At 39.6% G+C, this 21,164-nt stretch overlaps 1 non-coding gene across 1 annotated transcript; it reads left to right on the forward strand.

The window, feature by feature from the left end:
- The first annotated feature begins 20,524 nt into the window (after positions 1-20,524).
- Positions 20,525-20,659, forward strand: LOC138443026 (small nucleolar RNA SNORA70). The gene has a single exon (XR_011257955.1). It is a non-coding gene; the product is annotated as a small nucleolar RNA SNORA70 (small nucleolar RNA).
- The last annotated feature ends 505 nt before the right edge of the window (positions 20,660-21,164 follow it).

Here is a 21,164-nt window from a genome sequence, read left to right on the forward strand (position 1 = left end):
GATGCAAAGAGCTGACTCATTTGAAAATACCCTGATGCTGGGAAAGATTGGAGGCAGGATGAGATGGTTGGATGGCATCACTGACTCTATGGAGATGAGTTTGGGTAAAGTCCGGGAGTTGGTGATGGACAGGGAGGCTTGGGGTGCTGTGGTCCATGGAGCTGAGAAGATTTGGACATGACTGAGTGACTGAAATGAGCCTAACAGACTCTGACTCAGAATCCTTCCTGGTGGTGCATGCTTGTTCAGCCAAGATGGGTGTCAGAAAGAAGGATTCTGGGAGGTGCTCAGACATGTGGGGACTCCTTTTGACCTTTCCTGAACTCTTCCTGTTGGTGGTGGCTTATTAGTTTTGTGTTTGTTACTGGGACCTGCTGTTGTAAAACAACTCATGTGAATGGTTCCTATGGTACCTGGCCAGGGTGCGCAATTTCAGTCAGTGTACTTCCCCTAACAACCACTCCCCCACCCCACCCGAGGAGACTTCAAATTCAAAATACTTCTTGGGAATTATGGTGGAGGTCTCTTTATTCTGTAACTTCTTCCTGCTGTGCATGGGCATAGGCCTGCCTAGCAGAGCAGAGCAGAGCAGATCTCTCCCCCTGATCTAAGTCAAGATATTTTTTTGCCTGAAACCAGCATTCATCCTTGTAATAATGGCAATTTATTTTGCAACTCTTGGTTCCTCTCAGAGATGAAATAGACAGGGGGCAAACAGGAGACCTAACAGGATGGTCATCACGGGTCCCCAGAAACAGGAGGCAACATTTGGGGCGAGGGCTGCAGGGTCTGTGACTTCTTTTTTGATTGGCTGGTGGTGAGGCAACAGAGCTGTGCTCCAGGAATCTTCTGTTCAGTCTGAAGTTACCATTCTCCATCTGGGTGGGGGCCCAGTTCTGTAGAAGAACTCAAAGACATTGTTATGCATGTTTTTTTGAGTAGGAACCAGACCCTGTCTGGAGGCTGTACCAATCTTTGATGGTTTCTCCTCTGTTTCTGTATCCCCTCCCTTCCCTGATTAGCAATTATTTGAATCCACCCTTTGGAACTCAGGGAAGGTCAGTTCAGTTCAGTCAGTTCAGTCGTTCAGTCGTGTCCGACTCTTTGCTACCCCATGAATCACAGCACGCCAGGCCTCCCTGTCCATCACCATCTCCCGGAGTTCACTCAGACTCAGGTCCATCAAGTCCGTGATGCCATCCAGCCATCTCATCCTCTGTCGTCCCCTTCTCCTCCTGCCCTCAATCCCTCCCAGCATCAGAGTCTTTTCCAATGAGTCAACTCTTCACATCAGGTGGCCAAAATACCGGAGCTTCAGCTTTAGCATCATTCCTTCCAAAGAAATCCCAGGGCTGATCTCCTTCAGAATGGACTGGTTGGATCTCCTTGCAGTCCAAGGGACTCTCAAGAGTCTTCTCCAACACCACAGTTCAAAAGCATCAATTCTTTGGCACTCAGCCTTCTTCACAGCCCAACTCTCACATCCATACGTGACCACAGGAAAAACCATAGCCTTGACTAGACGGACCTTAGTTGGCAAAGTAATGTCTCTGCTTTCAATATGCTGTTTAGGTTAGTCATAACTTTCCTTCCAAGGAGTAAGCGTCTTTTAAATTCATGGCTGCAGTCACCATCTGCAGTGATTTTGGAGCCCCTAAAAATAAAGTCTGACACTGTTTCCACTGTTTCCCCATCTATTTCCCATGAAATGATGGGACCAGATGCCATGATCTTCGTTTTCTGAACGTTGAGCTTTAAGCCAACTTTTTCACTCTCCTCTTTCACTTTCATCAAGAGGCTTTTTAGCTCCTCTTCACTCTCTGCCATAAGGGTGGTGTCATCTGCATATCTGAGGTTATTGATATTTCTCCCGGCAATCTTGATTCCAGCTTGTGTTTCTTCCAGTCCAGCGTCTCTCATGATGTACTCTGCATAGAAGTTAAATAAGTAGGTGACAATATACAGCCTTGACGTACTCCTTTTCCTATTTGGAACCAGTCTGTTGTTCCATGTCCAGTTCTAACTGTTGCTTCCTGACCTGCATACAGATTTCTCAAGAGGCAGGTTACGTGGTCTGGTATTCCCATCTCTTTCAGAATTGTCCACAGTTGATTGTGATCTACAGTCAAAGGCTTTGGCATAGTCAATAAAGCAGAAATAGATGTTTTTCTGGAACTCTCTCACTTTTTCCATGATTCAGCAGATGTTGGCAATTTGATCTCTGGTTCCTCTGCCTTTTCTAAAACCAGCTTGAACATCTGACAGAATGTGGTCCCCTGGAGAAGGGAATGGCAAGCCACTTCAGTATTCTTGCCTTGAGAACCCCATGAACAGTATGAAAAGGCAAAATGATAAGATACTGAAAGAGGAACTCCCCAGGTCAGTAGGTGCCCAATATGCTATTGGAGCTCAGTGGAGAAATAACTCCAGAAAGAATGAAGGGATGGAGCCAAAGCAAAAACAATACCCAGCTGTGGATGTGACCGGTGATAGAAGTAAGATCCAATGCTGTAAAGAGCAATATTGCATAGGAACCTGGAATGTCAGATCCATGAATCAAGGCAAATTGGAAGTGGTCAAACAAGAGATGGCAAGGGTGAACATCGACATTCTAGGAATCAGCGAAATAAAATGGACTGGAATGGGTGAATTTAACTCAGGGAAGGTCAAGGAGGCTGAATGAAGTCTACAAGCAAGAAATGCAGAACGCAGAACACAGAACGCAGAGTCCCTTGGACTGCAAGGAGATCCAACCAGTCCATTCTGAAGATCAGCCCTGGGATTTCTTTGGAAGGAATGATGCTAAAGCTGAAACTCCAGTACTTTGGCCACCTCCTATAAAGAGTTGTCTCATTGGAAAAGACTTTGATGCTGGGAGGGATTGGGGGCAGGAGAAGAAGGGGACGCCAGAGGATGAGATGGCTGGATGGCATCACTGACTCAATCGAGGTGAGTCTGAGTGAACTCCGGGAGATGGTGATGGACAGGGAGGCCTGGCGAGCTGCGATTCATGGGTTCGCAAAGAGTCAGACATGACTGAGCGACTGAACTGAACTGAACTATATATCTATCAGCAAGCTGTTGATTAGAGAAAGGAGATGTCTGAAAACTCAGAGTGGCACCAGGCCCCTCACCCACAACATGCATTTTGAGATAACATTGGTACCAGGTGAGTCATCCCATGCCATAAAACAATTGACAAGAATCTTGAAGAAAGGCAATGAAGTGAAGTTGCACAGTCGTGTCCACCTCTTTGTGACCCCATGGACTGTAGCCTACCATGCTCTTCTGTCCATGGTATTTTCCAGGCAAGAGTACTGGAGTGGGTTGCCATTTCCTTCTCCAGGGGTCTTCCCGACCCAGGTATTGAACCCAAGTCTCCCACATTGTAGGCAGATGCTTTACCATCTGAGCCACCAGGGAAGTCGAAGAAATGCAGGTTTCCAAGTAAATATATAGATTCGGTAACATAGATTAGGAGAACAATGTATGAGTAAAACACATTGGTTTGTTGAGCCCTTATAGGTTTGTTCTGAGTCTTAGTTGGAACCAATTTGAAGAAAGACAGAGTCTAGGGTAAATACATAGTTCATTAACATAGCTTAAGAAAAACATTTCCATAAGAAAACTGTATTGGTTAGCTCAAGGTTTGAGAAAAGTTCAGGTAGCGCCAAGTGTCATGGCAACACAGAATTTTAAGAGAAACCTCCCTTTAATTTTGTATAGAGAAGGGAAAAAAATCTTACACTGAAAACATCTGACACTTACAGCCTGTTTTCTCCGTTTGGAGACTCCTAGCCTTCCTGCCTGTTACCCTCTCAATCCCACAAAGTCATTATATGGTATTTTGCAAATATGTGCTTTGGAAGGGCAAATACCTAAGTGTTACTTCAGAGTGGTCGTTGTTGCCCTTCTCAACACAGTTGATCTTGACCTATTTCCTACTTGCTTGATGGAAAATGTATTCCCCACATTATTCATTACCAAAAGCAGTGCAGGTTACTTCAACTTAAAAAGCAATGTGAGTTTCTCAGTCTCTGTAATGAAATAGACATGACTCAAGTGAGATTTTAAAAGAATCATAATTTAATAAAGGAATGAATATATCAAAGTGTTCCCCCCCGACCCCACCTCAAACCCAGTGGTGTGTATTCCCCAGTTTCCCTGATACCACAGCAGTGAGCAGTGGAAGTGCCAAGTCTTATCTCCTGGACCTCCAGAGAATTCCCTCATTTAAGCCTTGTTAGAAGTGAGACAGAGAATTTTCTGTTTCATTTTCCAAAATGCAGGAGAATTGAGAAATCAATATATAAACATGCAGAAAAATGTCTTCCTCTGTAATTCATCTCTTCTATTGGACTAATGTCATTAACCACCATCTCTTTACCCAGGCATTTAATCTTTTTCCCACCCTACAAGTCTAGTCAGCCACTGGATTCTGGACATTCTGCCTGTGCAGTATCACAGTCTTCTGAGCCACAGGAGACACAAATTTGACCCCTGGGTTGGGAAGATCCCCGGGAGAAGGGCATGGCAACCCACTCCAGTCTTCTTGCCTGGAGAATCCCAAGGACGGAGGAGCATGGTGGGCTACAGTCCATCATGTCGCAGAGTCAGACACAACTGAAGCAACTCAGCACGCCAGTTCAAATTCTGGCTTTCCTTATCTGGCCCCAGTTATAACTGCCTTCAAGATCATTTCCTCTGTTCTGTGTTCTGAGGCATTCCCTGCCGATGCAAACTAATTACCAATGCTACACTCAAAAACCTTCAGAAGCTCGTCCTTGCCACATTGATAGCTAGCAGTCATCTCAAATTCAGTATGCCCAAAAATGCAGCCTTAATCTCCTCCACTCTCATTTCCTATATTCTTTCCATCTCAGTCAGTAGCGTGCATTACAAAATCAACATGTTTCGCTGGCAGCTCCTGATTTATGTTGCAAAACTCACTCCTCCTATAGTTTTCCCCGTCATTCTAGTTAATCAGGGCAAAAACCTTCAAGTCTTTTTTTTAATTCCTCTTATTCCCATACTTTGGAGAAGGCAATGGCACGCCACTCCAGTACTCTTGCCTGGAAAATCCCATGGATGTGTTAGGGGAAGCACACTGATTGAAACCGCCACTCTGGCCAGGCACCATAATAACCATTTGCATGAGTTGTTTTATGACAGGAGATCCTGATAAGGAATACAGAATAAGCCACCACCAACAGGAAGAGTTCAGGAAAGGTCCAAAGGAGACACCACGTGTCCATCCACTTCCCAGAATCCCTCTCACTATCATCCACCTTGGCTGAATGATGCATGTACCACCAGGAAAGACTCTGAATTAAAATGATTGGCCAAAGACCACCCAGAAACTAATCCCATCACCATAAAACCCGAGACTGCGAGCCACGTGGCAGAGCAGTTCTCCTGGGTTCCCTTACCCTACTGCTCTCCACCTGGGTGCCCTTTCTCAATAAAATCTCTTGCTTTGTCAGCACATGCATCTCCTTGGATAATTCATTTCTGAGCATTAGACAAGAGCCCAGTTTCGGGCCCTGGAAGGAGTCCCACTTCCTGCAACAGATGGAGGAGCCTGGTGGGCTGCAGTCCATGGGGTCGCTAAGAGTCGGACACGACTGAGCGACTTCACTTTCACTTTTCACTTTCATGCATTGGAGAAGGAAATGGCAACCCATTCCAGTGTTCTTGCCTGGAGAATCCCCCGGGACGGGGGAGCCTGGTGGGCTGCCATCTATGGGGTCGCATAGAGTCAGACATGACTGAAGCAACTTAGCAGCAGCATTCCCATACTTAAGAGATATGTATTCCCATACTTTAGAGACATGGGTTTGATCTCTGGGTTGGGAAGATCCCCTGGAGGAGGGCATGGCAACCCACTCCAGTATTCTTGTGTGGAGAATCCCATGGACAGAGGAGCCTGGCACACTATAGTCCATAGGGTCGCAAAGAGTCGAACATAACTGAAGCAACTTAGCATGCACACATTCCCATACTTAGCATCCAGTCCTTCAGGAAAAAAAAAAATCTGTCACGTGTAGTATCAAAGTATGTATCCAGCTACTTCTCAGAGCCTCCACTGACACTGGCCTGAGCCACTCTCAACTTTTGCTTCTATTGTTGCGGTAGCCCCTACCTTGTCACCCACGTGAAAGTCTGCTATTCTCATCACATGACAGAATGATCCTTAAAGAAAACTTATATAAATCAGTTTTGTTACTGCTTTGTTCAAAAGTGGGGAATAGCACTAATTCCTCTAATATCCTGTAGTACTCTGCATGGTCCCATGTGATCTGCCCTCACCTTCCTGACCTCATCCCCTACCACTCTCTTCTTGCTCACCCCTGCAGCTGTGCCCGCCTCCTTGCTGAGTTCTCCAAACAAGTCAGATAAGCTCCCACCTTAAGGCCTTTGGATAGTCTGTTCTCTCTGTGCATAGACTAATCTTTACCCAGATATTTACCAGGCCATTTTGCTTACATCTTTCATATTTTTGTTTATATTTCCCTTCTTAATAGCAGAATCAAACCCTCTCTACTGCCCAGTATTCTTGAACCTCCTCACCATATTCAAACTTTCTTTTTTTCATTGTAGCACTCACCACCTTCTAACATACTATACATTTTTCTTATTTCTTATTTGTATTATCTTTCTACCTCTGCTACAACAGAAGCTGCACTGATACAGGAATCTTCGTTGATTTTGTTTATGGATGTACGCTAAGTACCTATTGCTTTGCTGAACATATTGTGTGTACTAAATATTTTTTAAAGAACTCAATCAGTTAAATACCAACTAATTAAGAACGGATATTCTGAGCATGGTGAGAAACATCCACAAAACAAGTTCTAATCTATTTTCCTGTCTTTATTATCTACTTCACTAATTTTCTATTCTTTAGTTGAATAGAATATCCATGTTTAAGTAGTTTTCATGAGAATAAAATAACAGAGAAAGATGTACTTCTATAAAAAGCATTTTTAATTCTGGGTCATTTGTCCAAATTACTATGCTGAAAAAAGAGGAATGCTTCAGGTGTCTTTCACAGTCCTTTCCAACGCAGTTAATTTCACTTTCTTAGTGAAGATAGAATAGCACCACCTGTGTCAGCATGTTGATTTTGATGAAATGATTTATTTTGGCCTTTCTATAAGTGTTTTGTTCTCTGATTCATTTTAACAATTGCCTTTTGGAACTTTGTTCAGTTCTCTTTCATGCTATCACACAGTAATTTTTATGTGGCCATATAAATTTTTTCTTTTTTAATTCTTTTTTATTTTTTCTTGTTCTTTATAAACAAGTTTATCTTGTAATTATCACCAAAAACATTTGTCTAACTGATATTGTGAAACTAAAACATTAACATAGTATTGAATAAGGAAATGATTCATTCAGGGAAATATAGAAAATTTCAGATCCCATTTCTGGGAAAATTAAGGAAAGTGTTAGGGTAATGATTCTAGTTTTCCTGGTATATTAGTCATTTCACATCATGATTGACAGTCATGAATAAAGAATTTCCTTCTAGGGAAAATATCCTTCTTGTGTCCAGATTTTCAGAAATGCAGATGTCTCTCTTTTTTCCCCATAAGTGATTATTATATTGATTGCTCAACATAGAATCTATTAAAGAAAGGCAAGGCTGGTCTATCTGACTCTGCATGTCATCAGTTCATTCAACAAACATTTATTGAGTGCCTGCTGTGTGCCAGATTCTGTTTTAGGTGAGGGTGATTCAACAGTCCCAAACAGACACATTCGCTGTCTTCAAGGAATTTACATCTCAGTTGTCAATTCATTGCTTAGCTAGTATGGGAAGACTAACAATACTTGCCCTCCTGGCAGCTAATATTTTAACTGAGAGAAAACAAACCACAAGCATAATAAAGAAAACATATAGTATGTTGGATGATGTTACGGGTTGAATTGTGAGCCCCTCAAAGTTCATATGTCGAAGTCCTAACTCCCAGTACTCCATAATGTGACCATATTTGTCAGTGACACCACTGCAGATGTAATTAGTTAATATGAGGTCATAATGGAGCAGGGTGGGCCCCCTAATCCAGCATATCAGACATCCTTATAAAAAAGAGAAATTTGGACACAGATATATACACCAGAAAAATGCCATGTGCAGGTGCCAGAGTAATACCCTTACAAGCCAAAGAACGCCAAAGACTGCTAAAAAAAAAAAAAAAAAAAAATCTTCCAGAAGCCAGGAGAGAGGCATGAAACAGATTGTCTCTTAAACCCCTCCAAAAGGATTGGAGGGTGAGAGGGAGGTTCATGAAGGAAAGGACCTACATATACCTATGGCTGATTCCATGTATGTATGGCATAAACCAACACAATATTGTAAAGCAACTATCCTCCAATTAAGAATAAATAAATAAGGAAAGGAAACTCCCCAAAAGAACCAGGTCTGCCATCTAGATCACAGGCTTATAGTCTTAGATATGTGAAGCAATACATTCTGCTGGTCTAAGTCCCCCAGTTTTGGGTACTTTGCTGTGGCAACTCTAGGAAGCTTAAGGAGGGATTAACAATAGTGTACAGGTTGCAATTTAAAATATGTTTTTAATTTTTAATTGGAGGATCATTGCTTTACAGTGTTGTGTTGGTTTCTGCCATACAACAACACAAACCAACCATAATTTTACATATATCCCCTCTCTCTTGAACCTTCCTCCCACCCCACCTCCAGCCCATCCCTCTAGGTCATCACAGGGGGCCAGGCTGGGCTCCCTACATTATACAGCAGCTTCCCACTAGTTTCCTATTTTACATAAGGTAGTGTATATTTGTCAATGCTACTTGACCATTTGAGTCACTGCCTAATTGAGTATTGAGGGGCTTCATCTGAATGGTGAAAATGTTTTAGAACTAGTTAGAGGTGGCAGTTGCACAACATTGTGAATATTCTAAATGTCATTAAGTTTTATCCTTTCAAATAGTTATTTTTTTAACTTTTTAAATGAAATACCTAGTGGGCTCTTTGCCCATTATTCTTTGTCACATTGTGATGCCCAGTGTGCTGATATCACTTCTGGCTGTAGCTCTAGCACTCCAGTCACTATATTCTTTTTTATTTTTTATAGACAAGATATTATGTCATATTTATTTATTTTCCAGCTTGGACAAACTTGGATGTAGAAGTATAAACATAGTACCTTTCTACCATCTTCATCAAAAACATATCAAATACACACTATTATTATATTAAAAATACAGAAAGGATACTGAGTCCACCAATGTCTTTCTGAAAGACATACAGGGACAAGTAATATCAAAGGTGTGAGAAAATCACTGGCTAATTGTACATTCTGCACTTGACGCCACAGAGTGAGCTGAGACTAGCAGTCTATGTTCTAAGATCTTAGATAACATTTCACAACCTGTGGTAGAGCTAGTTTTCTGTCCTTCTGTATGCATGCAAGGTCCATAGCCTATATAATAAAACTGGCAATAATGCATTTATATGTAAATTTGCAAATGCATAATTGACAATGTAATATATAAGCCATTAACAATTGCTATCATACAGAAAAATTTAACTAAAGTGCTGACCTTGTCTGATATAGTAAAAAGAAAAAAACACTGAATCGACTTTTAAATTTGACTTGTAAAATGTGAAGCTATTTATATTTATCTACTGATCAATATGATCAGCTGAATTTTATGGGGAAAAAAAATCCAAGACCAATAGTTCCTCACATTTGGAAACTACTCGGATTGGCAGCCTTCAATTTCTGGATTCTGTATAAAAATGATACAAAAATAGAGTGGAGGGGTCATTTCAGTCAATAAAGATTTAATAGCCACTGTGACCAGGTAGTTGCCACACAGAGGCCTCCTCTATCCCCATTGTCCTTTAAGCCCCTTACGGGTTGTTCTTTGATGACTGACCCTCATTGCAAAGGCTGGCATTTCTAACCAGGTTTTGATCTCTTGATACCAAAGAAGATGGGGACTATTTCCTCAGTGATCCTCCAAAGGAGTTTTAGCTTTTTAGGTTTTTGTAGAATCAATGTGTCACACCCTCCCCATGGAAATGTCCTGGACTCTGTTGTGACAGAGAAGTAAACTCTGTCCTGTTTAGCTTTTCTTTTCTAGTTAGAGCAACATCCAATTCTAAATAATACAATTTGGATTTTGAGTTGGAGATTTAACCAAACTCCTTATAGACAAGGAAACTGAGAATCAGAGAGATCCATAGCTGTACCTCAATAAATAGTCATTGATCTTCTGAGTTTCAACCTGTATGCTAGCCAGCCATAATACTTCTCCTCAAATTAGATTTTCTAGGAAAGAAAGCACTAGAAGGAAGTGGTTACTTCTATTAGGGCTGAAGCCAGTCTCTCCATAAATCTTTCCCTTTGTTGATTGCCTTCTAGCCTTAGGGAGTAAAAGCAGTCCCAGAAATAATGCCAGAGGATCAATAACCAATGTAAAGATTTTAAAAATAATTTGACAAAGCAAATTAATCACAATAATAGCTACCATTTATTAAGCATGTCTTATTTCCAGGCTCTGTGCTAAGAGTTTCAATAAGATTTTCTCATATAATCCTCACAACAAACATATGACATATTATTGTTATCCTCATTTTTCAAAGAAGGAAACTGAAGCTTCAAGAAATGGATTGACTTTCCCAAGTGTTCACAATTAGTAAATGGCACATTACCCAGAACACATTAGCCCAAGACTGATTCCCAGCAAACACTGCGGTCGCAAGTATTGTGTAAAGAAATAGGAGTGCAGATGCTGACTGCTCACCACTTGCATATGCCATATGATTGAAGCCTTTTTCTTTATAATCACCTCTTTGCTGCTTACTAATAAGATGCTCAGCATGGACATGTTACACTCTCTATATAATTATTTTCCTTTTGCTACATAATGAATATCCTGTCATATGTATACTCTTAATGCACAGTATAATGTGTACATTGTAGAAGGTAGTGAAATTCTCCATTTATAAATACAGAAGCAGCTATAGCATCTAATCAGAAATCTTTATTCAACTTGTATATTTGTACAAACAAGGAATGCATTACTTTATATCTATATTCCTACAGCTTTAATTTCTATTTGTGGAAGAAAGTGATTTTTTTTTTTTTTAGGAAAATAAAAGTTTCTTGCAAACGAAGATTTCTTGCTTCCCTCTGTGCTCCATCATGCTTGGTTTAGCTCCGTATTACACTCCTTCCCTCATTAGGTTTGACTTTTCTACTCATATGACTATTTCCTCCACTCAACTGACAGCAACATGACAACATAGTCATGTCTTTTGTCATTATGAATCCTTAATACTTGAGTTAGTTCTTGGCACACAGTAGGTAGATAAATATTTATTGATTAAATTAATGAATGATGCAGTAAAAGATTACATACTACTATACCAATCTCTGGATAAAGTCACCTAAAATAAGTTTTCAAATAAAGATCTAGAGTAGTTTTATTACTTTAGAATATTGAGTTCAAAATTAAATTAACATATAAGCAAAGAATTGCAAAACAAAAAATTCTCCAATGTCTTTTTGCCATAACTAGGCTAGATGTTTAAACTATATATTTTTAATTAAGTTTATAAAACATGTTTATATAAGAGACACCATTTTTTTCCACTAGATTTTAAGGGATTTGATGGTTGTGGGTTTTCTTTGCATGATTTCAGATATTCTGCCACATCAAATCCAAATGAAAATATCAGTGGGCAAATAAATCATCACTTCTTTTTTATGTTATTTTTTTAATCATTATCTCTTTTACTGTTGTAAATTATAATCCTTTCTAGCCTTGCAAAAATGACGGGTGTTGAATTATTTTGATCAAAACTGAAAGTGTTAATCAAGGTAGCTACAAATTGCCTCCTACAGATGGGATTGTTTAACTTATGAACACACAATATGAACATGAGCATATAGCCTTTCTCTTATTCAACTCAACAGTTATTCATACGATTCCTTGCATATTTTTCAGAATACTAGTCTGCAAATTAATAGGAATAGAATTTCTGAAATTAAATAGAAAGAACCTTAAAATTCTGAGTGTAGTAATAAGCTATTCAGAGTGATAATATCACCAAGATGATTAGCTATTATATAGTTCCTTGTCTCTCATAATAAAATATGATTTTAAAAGAAATCTTTTTTCTCCCTAGTTTAGTTCTAAAATTTTTTATCCACCTGCCCATCTCTAGAATAGTTTGTCTGTAACCCTACCGTTAGAAGAAAAGACTGACAAAAACACGACACAGAATAATGTAAAAAACCAAAAAGACACTTCTTTCATAAGCGCTGTTTTCTAATCTACATGTCTGTGAACTCAGTTATAAGATCGTGAGACTTCTACATCTATTATTATTACTTATGTGTTTATTTTATTTCCACCGTACTTTTCCTGATTTCTACTCACCCTGCTTTTTCTGTGCTTTTTCTGTTTAACCTTCTTCTTGTCTTGTAGCAGTCTAAATCCTGATACTTCATCTTTTTTTGTGGAATACTCTATAGCCATGTTATCTAACAAATGTAATGTGAGCCACATATGTAAATCTAAAGTTAAAATAGTTAAAATTAATTAGTGCATGTGTATATGCTATTTAACATTTGTATCCATGTAATCAATAACCATTTTACTTAGTTTTGTTGTATTAAGACCTGAAACTGGTGTGTATTTTACGCTTATAGGACATCTCAATCTGAGCCAGCCACATTTCAATGTTTAAAAGCTCCATGTAAGCTAGTAGCTGCCATACCGGACAATATAAGTCTAAAATTTACTCTCTTTTAGACTTCCTTGTGGTCCAGAGGCTAAGCCTCCAAGCTCCCAATGCAGGGGGCCCAGATTCAATCCCTGGCCAGGGAACTAGACCTCACACGCTGCAACTAAAGATTCCTTGTGCTGCCAAGACTGAAGAGTCCTCATGCCACAACTAAGACCCAGAGCAGCCAAATAAATAAGTAAATAATAAAATTTACTCTCCTTTGTCAGCTGTAGGAAAACTTAACTTTAAAAAATACCCACTTGGAAATGGTCCCCCCCCAAAAAGAACAATAATAACTGTCAGTAAACATTATAATTTTCCTAAGCCTGGATTATTTATTCAAGAGTTATTCCACAGGCCAAGATGAAGGCCTTCACAACATGCCACAATTGTACATTAAATCAACAAAATTGTTATGTTCTTCTAAAATGAGGAGTTCTAAATACTACCCTTTGTAGTGAATGAATTCACTAGAAGAAAGATCTAAGAATTTTTTCCCCTATTTTTAAAGTTAGCAATCCAAAATCTTTCAATTCAATGTGGATAAAAGTATGGCACTGGCATCGATTGAAGAGAACATGGTATCATTTAATAATTTTAATATCATCAGTTTTCCTGTGAACATGAAAAATCCCCCCAGTGAAAGAATTATTCTTTATTCCATGAAGTCAAAGTGAATAAAGGACACAGACTGTCTTATGCCCTGGACAGCCTCTACCTATTGCCAAACCGTTGCAAGTGCATGCCTCGACTGCGTGCAGACTTCTCTAAAACACTCAACTATTGGCTGAGATTATACTTCTACTGCCAAAGTTCTAATTGGACTAAATTCAGTGCAAATATTGGACCTATCTTATCCCCTCATCTTGGCTAGCTTCACAAAGAGAAAAAATAAGCAATTGAAATAACTCAGTTCTGTGTTGACAGAACCTATTTCAAACTGTCAGCACAATTGTTCAAAATGTTCCCCACATAAGTCAGTTTGAATGAACCTGTTTAAAATGATCCAAATTGTGCCTAAATTGCCAGCAACTTGACTAGAAACACAGAAGGGTTTTTCTCCTTCCTTTTAGAAGCTATACTTCCAGTGGAGAAAGATTATTCACACCATTTCTTATTAGGTAAGATTTAATTTAAATACAAATAATTTAAAACTTTAATTCTCTCACAATTCATTTTGATATCTGTCTTTTCCATTTTTTTGGCTTTTGTATGACATACATGCTTATATATATATGCACACACATATATATGTTTCATGTGTACAGCAATATAATTCAACATCTGTATATACTACAAAATGATCACTGCCACTAGTCTAGTTATCATCCTTCACAATACAATTGACCTTCTTCATTCATTTCACCCACTCACCCCCAACTGCCTCTTCCCTCTGGTAACCATTAGTGTGTTCTCTGTATTCATCAGTTTGTTTTTGTTTTATTTTTTTCCCTTTTTTTTTTTAAAGAATCCATATATGAGTGAAATCGTATAGTATTTGCCTTTCTCCACCAGAATTACTTCACATGGAGAAATATCTAAGAGGGCTCTTGGCGTGAGGACTCTTCTATCTAAGATAAAGATATCTTAGCATGATATCTTCAAAGTCTAGCCAGGTTATCATAAATGGCAACATTTCATTTTTTACGGCTGAATAATGTTCTATTGTATGTATATGTGTATACGCATACTATATCTTCTTTATCTGTTCATCCATCAATGGGCACTTAGGTTGTTATCATATTTTGGCTATTGTAAATAATACTTCAGTGAACATAAAAAGGCATATTTCTTTTTTAATTAGTATTTTCATGTTCTTCAGTTAAATACCAAGAAGTAGAATAACTTGGTCATATGACAGTTCTATTTTCAATTTTATGAGGCATCTCCATACTGTTTTCTATAGTGGTTGCACCAGTTGATATTCCCACTGACAGTGTACAAGGCTTCACCCTTCTCTTTGCACTCTCCAACACTGGTTGTTTCTTGTCCTTTCCATTATAACCATTCTAATGGGCATAAGGTGATATGTCATTGCGTTTCCCTAATAATTAGACATGTCAAGCATCTTTTCATGTGTCTCTTGGCCATCTGTATATCTTCTCTGGAACAGAAGAAATGTCTATTGTCCACATTTCTATTTGGAATAGAAAATGTCTATTCATATTCTCTTTCCACTTTTTAATCAGAATGTTTGTTTTTTGTTGAGTTGTATGAGTGCTTTTGGAGAAGGCAATGGCATCCCACTCCAGTACTCTTGCCTGGAAAATCTGATGGACAGAGGAGCCTGGAACACTGCAGTTCATGAGGTCGCTGAGGATCGGACACAACTGAGCGACTTCACTTTCACTTTTCACTTTCATGCATTGGAGAAGGAAATGGGAACCCACTCTAGTGTTCTTGCCTGGAGAATCCCAGGGATGGGGGAGCCCGGTGGGCTGCCATCTATGGTGTCACACAGAGTTGGACACAACTGAAGTGACTTAGCAGCAGCATGAGTACTTTATTAATATTTTAAATATTAATCTCTTATCAGATACATGATATGCAAATATCTTCTCCCATTGAGTAGGCTACTTTTTCATTTTGATGATGGTTTCTTTCACTTTGCAGAAACTTTTTCATTTGATGCAGTCCCATTTATTCTTTTTTTTTTCCCCTCTTGTCTATGGAGACAGATAAAAACAAACAAACAGACATCATCAGTAAGCCAAATCTCAGTGAAGTTACTACCTTTATTTTTTATTCAAGGAATGAAATGATCTCAAGTCTTATATTTCATTGTTTTGCCTTCCAGATCACTGATTTGTTCTGCCTCATTTATTCTGATACTGAACCCCTGTAATATATTTTTCAGTTCAGTTTTAAATTGTTTGTTACTTACTTATTTTTTCTATCTCTTTGCTGAAGTTATCATTCTGTTCATCCATTCTTTTCCCAAGTTCCATGAGCATCTTTATGACCAATACTTTGAACACTTTATCATGTACATTGCTTATTTCCATTTCATTTACCTCTTTTGCTGTGGTTTTTGTCTTATTCTTTTGATTGGAACATATTCCTCTGTCTCCTCTGTTTGCCTAATTCTCTTCATGTTTCTATGTATTAGGTATGTCAGCTGTGTCTCCAGTTTTGAAGGACTGTCTTTATTTCAAGGATGTCCTGTAGGGCTCAGAAGTGCCATCAGAGCCAAGAGATCAAAGGGTATCCCCTGTGGTCTGTGTGTGCCCTTCTGGAGTGGTTGGGCTATAGCTACTGCAGGGTGATGGTGGGTGGAGATGGCCTTCAGGTGGTTTTAAGACCCAGTGATAGCTGCCTCAGTGCACCAGTGGCTATTAGGCAGGTGTAAAGTCCAGCTAAGGTGCAGTGTGGGTGGGCCTTCCTGTGAATGTGCCCATAGGCGATAACAGGTTAGATAAAGGATTCCAAAATGGTACCTGCACTTCCTACTCAACATTTTTTTCTTCCATCTTTCCTTCACAGAGGTCATACCTGAACTAGAATTCTCCCCTGAACTAAAGCCTCCTCCAGCTTCCCCCTCATTTTCCCTCACAGTCATTTTCCCCAGGAAATAACTTGCATATTTAGTTCCCTCTGGTGTCTTCTTCTCAGAGGAACCAAACTAATACAACATCATTCTTGTTTCTAGTCTTAAGAATATATTCCTTCCTCCTCCTGCTTAAGGACAGCTCATTCAACAGTACTTTTAACCACAATCCCTCCTGTCATCCCCCATACTTTATTACCTACACCATTATTATTTACAATACTTCCATTTTTCTTCTTGGTATTTACATTCTTTCCCAACTAAACAGCATCTACCAACACATATACCCAGGGAACTGGACTCTTTCAGTCTGGATTTGGTTATGAAAGTAGAAGTGAAGTGAAGTGAAGTGAAGTCACTCAGTTGTGTCTGACTCTTTGCGACCCCGTGGACTGCAGTCCACTGTCCATGGGATTCTCCAGGTAAGAATACTGGAGTGGGTTGCCATTTCCTTCTCCAGGGGATCTTCCCGACCCAGGGATCGAACCCAGGTCTCCCACATTGTAGGCAGACGCTTTAACCTCTGAGCCACCAGGGAAGCCCATTATGAAAGTAGAGAAACTTTAAAATTTCAGAAATAAAGGGTTTTTTTTATAAGAGTAAGGATTTATCCGAAGGATAGAAGAACTGAGGGAGCAAAGGTCAGGGGATTCACCACCAAAGTTCAGAAAACATGAAACAGACACTGATGACCACAATCTGAAGCACTGAAGCAACAAGTTACCTATCTAAAGTTCATGCGAAACTTGGAATTTTCAAGTTTAAAAGTTTTCAACTAATTTATTCCAAAGCAATGAGGCAGATGGTTCTCAAACATAAAAAAGATTGTAGATTTCATTTAAGTATAACATTGGCAAAATCTATGATCGTATAGCCAGAATCATATCATAATCAGAGTTATCAGAGTTTACAATGACCTAGAAAACTTGTGATTGTTAGAACTCTGGAAACCTGGGTCATTTCAATACCTCTCTCTACCTCTTTCTGCTCTCAGCTCATTGGTCCTCATGGCCAGGACTGAGTTTCACTTAAACCTTCAAAAATAAAAGAAAAAAACCCACAAAACTAAATATCTCTTACCTAATTCAGGAAAGAATATGAGGAGAATGCTACCTTTCTTAGTACTATTTTAACAGGTCCTCAGAAAATTCTGAAAAAAATTCCAATGTCTCATCACATATCTATAGCAGTTAGAAAGGAAACATTAAGTTTGTTATTTCTTTATTTGAAGACAAATGGTTAAGTTGCAGGAACGTGAGGTATTCATTCCTAGTCTTTGTTAAGAACACAGGAGATCAGATACGCTGGCTCATAAGTGTTTAACAACTTATGGCAAGCATCCTGCTTATGCTGAAATATTTTTTCATGTATGCTAACTATTCATTGAGCAGTTGCTTCATTTGTTGTTTTGTTGTTCAGTCCCTAAGTCATGTCCAACTCTTTGCAACCCTATGGACTGCAGCACACCATGCTCCTCTGTCCTCCACTATCTTCCAGAATTTGCTCAAATTCAAGTCCATTGAGTCAGTGATGCTTAACCATCTCATCCTCTGATACCCCCTTCTCCTCCCACCTTCAATCTTTCCTAACATCCGGGTCTTTTCCAATGAGCCAGCTCTTCACATCAGGTGGCCAAAGTATTAGAGTTTCATCTTCAGCATCAGTCCTTCCAATGAACTGATTTCTTTTAGGATTGACTGGTTGGATCTCCTTGCAGTCCAAGGGACTCTCAAGAGTCTTCTCCAACACCATAGTTCAAAAGTATCAATTATTCAGTGCTCAGCTTTCTTTATAGTCCAACTCTCATATCCTTACCTGACTATTGGAAAACCATAGCTTTGACTATATGTACCTCTGTTGGCAAAATGATGTCTCAATATGCTGTCTAGGTTGGTCATAGCTTTCCTTCCAAGGAGCAAGTGTCTTTTAACTTCATGGCTTCAGTCACAGTCTGCAGTGATCTTGGAGCCCAGTGCTTCCACTTTTTCCCCTTCTATTTGCCATGAAGTGATAGGACTGGATGCCATGATCTTAGTTTTTTAATACTGAGTTTCAAGCCAGCTTTTTCACTCTCCTCTTTCACTCTCATTAAGAGGTTCTTTTAGCTCCTCTTTGCTTTCTGCCATTAGAGTGGTATCATCTGCATATCTGAGGTTGTTGATCTTTCTCTTGGCAATCTTGATTCCAGCTTGTCAGTCATCCAGTCTGGCATTTCGCATGATGTATCTGCGTTGGGCTTCCCTTGTAGCTCAGCCGGTAAAGGATCTGCCTGCAGTGCAGGAGACCCGGGTTTGATCCCTGGGTTGGGAAGATCCCCTGGAGAAGGAAATGGCAACCCACTCCAGTATCCTTGCCAGGAAAATCTCATGGACAGAGGAGCCTGGTGGACTGCAGTCCATGGGGTCACAAAGAGTCAGGCACGACTGAGCGACTAACACTAACACTAAGCAGGTGACAACATGCAGCCTTGTCATACTCTTTTCCCAACTTGGAACCAGTCAGTTGCTCAATGTCAAGTTCTAACTGTTGCTTCTTGACCCACATACAAATTTCTCTTGCTTCATATTCACTTCTAAATAATTACCCAGAAATTTAGAAATATATGTTCAATTTTCTCTCACATAAGTACAAAACATATATCCAGAGAGCTACTCAGAACTATTAAAAATCCAAAGGTGGGATATCATGTCTGTCATGCTGGCTGTGGACATCTCAAGAACCAATTGTATTGACAGCTATAGGAGCTGGGGAGAATGCAGTTCATACATACAAAAGGGCTATAACATCAGTTCAAGGACTGCAGCATAAAATATATTACAAGTTAGCAGAAACTCAAATGTTTAAGAAAGGGAGCAGTCATCCAAGGAGCATGCTTCTAGAAACATAACTGAACCAAAATTTCCTAGTTCTTAGGATTCCTTTTTGGATGCAAAGTATGTATTTGCATAAGCTGGAAAAATTTGGAAGAATGTGTTTTTCAGAATTATAAACCTGGCTTGTTCATGTATTCACCAAAAGACCTGGGGAAAAATAACTTTTGTAGCATCTCAAATTCCTCATTTGACTTTTAAAAATAACTACCTTAATTATCTCCAAGGGCTATTGTGGAAATCAAAGGCAACCTTGTGTGTAAATTAAATACACTCATACAGAATAAAATAAAGGTAAAATAATTGTTGCTTCCTAAACACTATCTTGATTAGACCCTGAGAAAGTTAGGTTCATTCTGTATCATAGCATCATGTAGTGATTAAGATTGTAATATAATAATGTGTCCTTTCTCTTTTTATTAATATATGTTCTTTTTGTTCTTCAAAACTCAAGCTCAAATTTTCTACAAGAAGTTTAAGAGGGTGTACAGTTCAGTTCAGTCACTCAGTCATGTCTGACTCTTTGTGACCCCATGGACTACAGCACACCAGGCCTCCCTGTCCATCACCAGCTCCCAGAGTTTATTCAAACTCACATCCATTGAGTCGGTGATGCCATCGAACCATCTCATCCTCTGTCATCCCCTTTTCCTCCCACCTTCAATCTTTCTCAGCATCAGGGTCTTTTCAAATGAGTCAGCTCTTCACATCAGGTGGCCAAAGTATTGGAGTTTCAGTTTCAGCATCAGTCCTTCCAATGAATATTCAGGACTGATCAACTTTAGGATGGACTGGTTGGATCTCCTTGCAGTCCAAGGGACTCTCAAGAATCTTCTCCAACACCACAGTTCAAAAGCATCAATTCTTCAGCACTCAGCTTTCTTTATAGTCCAACTGTCACATCCATACATGACTACTGGAAAAACCATAGCTTTGACTAGATGGACCTTGGTTGGCAAAGAAATGTCTCTGCTTCTTAATATGCTGTCTAGGTTGGTCATAGCTTTTCTTCCAAGGAGTAAGCATCTTTTAATTTCATGGCTGCAGTCACCATCTACAGTTATTTTGAAGCTCAAAAAAACGAAGTCTGTCACTGTTTCCACTGTTTCCCCATCTATTTGCCATGAAGTGATGGGACCAGATGTCATGATCTTAGTTTTCTGAATGTTGAGTTTTAAGCCAACTTTTTCACTCTCCTCTTTAATTTTCATCAACAGACTCTTTAGTTCTTCGTTTTCTGCCATAAGTGTGGTGTCAGAAATATTCAAAGATGAAATGTCATTATATCTGCAACTTATTTTGAAACGTGGCAAAATGTTAAATGTAGGAATCTATTTGCATCCAATAAAGCAGACTGTGTTCCTTTCCCCATGGGCGCCCAGTGTGCAGTGACTGCAAAGAGCAGCCTTCTTGGTAGTGTACGCAGCCTGTTGCCTGTACAGTGTGCCCTAACGGACCTTGGAGACAACTCTTTCCAGGGGTCAATCACGACTGGCATGCTGTCCCCAGTCTAGGCTCCAGACAGGTATGTGTGGTACCTTTGGAAAGCCCCAGGGCATAGTGGCCAGGGTCCTCATTGGCAAAGTCATAATGTCCATCTTCACCAAGCTGCAGAACAAGGAGCCTGTGATTGAGGCCAGACCTTCCACAGGGTCAAGCTCAAGTTCCCTGGCTGCCAGAAGGTCCATATCTCCAAGAATTGGGGATTTACTAAATTAAATGTGAATGAATTTGAAAACATGGTGGCAGAAGAGCAGCTCATCCTGGATGGCTGTGGGGTCAAATATATCCCTAATCATGACCCTTTGGACAAATGGCAGGCCCTGAATTCATGAGAACCTTGGCTCTGTCCTCTCCTTCCTTACTCATGTCCACCAATAAATCTTACTTTCCTATCCCAGCGCCACCCCCCCCCAAATAAAGTGGGAATCTAAAAGAAGAATGTTCATTAAACTGGTTGTTTAATTTGTCTCCA

This window comes from Ovis canadensis, chromosome 6 (assembly GCF_042477335.2).
Source record: "Ovis canadensis isolate MfBH-ARS-UI-01 breed Bighorn chromosome 6, ARS-UI_OviCan_v2, whole genome shotgun sequence".
NCBI classification, from domain to species: Eukaryota; Metazoa; Chordata; class Mammalia; order Artiodactyla; family Bovidae; genus Ovis; species Ovis canadensis.